The following is a 1,715-nucleotide window of genomic DNA, read 5'->3' on the forward strand; positions in this document are numbered from 1 at the left end:
AACTCTATCTCTCTATCAAGAGGTACACCAGGGAGATCTTCTGGAAAGATATTAAGGAACTCATTTACAACATTAATTGACTGAATGTTCGAGGTTTCAGACTTAGTGTCTTTAACCCAAACTAAATGGTGGATGCAACCCTTGGAAATCAACTTTCTAGCTTTGAGATAGGATATGAAACGACTCTTAGGAATCACAGAACTCCCAGACCATTTGAGGAAAGGTTCGTCAGGAAATTAAAACTCAACCACACAGGCACGACAATGATAGATGCATAGGATGAGTGACGTCAATCCATACCCAAAATGATATCAAAGTTAACCATATCTAGCTCAATCAAATCAGCATACATAACCCGATGAAAGACAGTAATGGGACATTTCTTATACACCTACTTAGCAATTATAGACTCTCCTACCGGAGTAGAAACCAATATAGGCTCAGAAATTAGTTCAGGATCTGTTTCAAAATTTACATCAACTAGAGGTGTCACATAAGAAAAACTCAAATCGGGGTCCATCAACACATAAACATCAAAATAAAAAACACGGAGCATACCAGTGAAAAAATTGGGAGAGTCCTCTTGCTCCTAACGAGGTGGTATAGTATAGAAATAATTTTGGCGTTGACCGCCAACAGTACTAGATGAAGCACCCTGAGGAGGAACTGGACGGGCTGCGGGAGGTGGGGCACTGGTAGCCTGACTCTGGGGACGGGCATCACGACTCTGCTGTCTGGCATACGGGCAGTCTCTAAGTATGTGGCCCAACTTGCCACAACTAAATTAGCCCCGCTGCTCTATATAACACTCCTCAAAATGGTCTTTACCATACTTAACATACGAAAGAGAATAAGGCTGGTTGTTTACACTGTCCTGAGACCTGGAAGGTACCGACCTATTCCCGAGCTCCTACCTACCCCGATATACGGGAAAACTAGCTGAGAAAGGCACAGGTATAAATTGATGTCTCTAAAACTGAGGGCAACTCCCTCCTGAGAATCTAGTCTGACCAGACCCTTGTTTCTCCGATCTGACTCTCTTAATACCTCTTACGCTTTCTCTTTCCTTTATCTTATCTGACTCATTCTATTGGGTGTGAATCATTAACCTAGAAAGATCAATCTCCCTGTTGATCATAGCAGATCTACATTCTTTCACCACATAACTCGACACCCCTATTAGAAACTTGCTCATACTAGTCCTAGAGTCAGCCATCATATTAGGAGCGTACTTTGATAGCTGATTAAACTTAAGACAATACTCCTTAACCAACATGGATCCTTGTCTCAAATTCATAAAATCCTCTGAATTAGCTTCCCGTAACTCAAGAGGAAAGAATCTATCCAAGAAAGCATCTTGGAACAATTGCCAAGTCATTGGAGCGGTATCTTCCTCTCTACCCTTATTCTACATCTGCACCCAGTCATAGGCAACATCCTTCAACTGATAAGAAGCCAACTCCACACTTTCTTCCTTGGTCATATGCATAATCTATGTAATTTTCTTCATTTCATCAACATATATCTGCGGGTCCTCACTTTGTCTCGACCCATGAAACTCTGGCGGATTCATCTGCATAAAGTCATAAATTTGTGCTGTTGCCGAATTATTTTCCTATGGAGGTGGAGCATTGGCCTGAGTATTAGCGGTAACTGCCTGGGCTAGCGTCTGAAAAGCTTCCTAAAATTCAGCATGGAATACCGTCTCATGTAAA

Source organism: Capsicum annuum, chromosome 11 (genome assembly GCF_002878395.1).
Source record: "Capsicum annuum cultivar UCD-10X-F1 chromosome 11, UCD10Xv1.1, whole genome shotgun sequence".
NCBI lineage: Eukaryota > Viridiplantae > Streptophyta > Magnoliopsida > Solanales > Solanaceae > Capsicum > Capsicum annuum.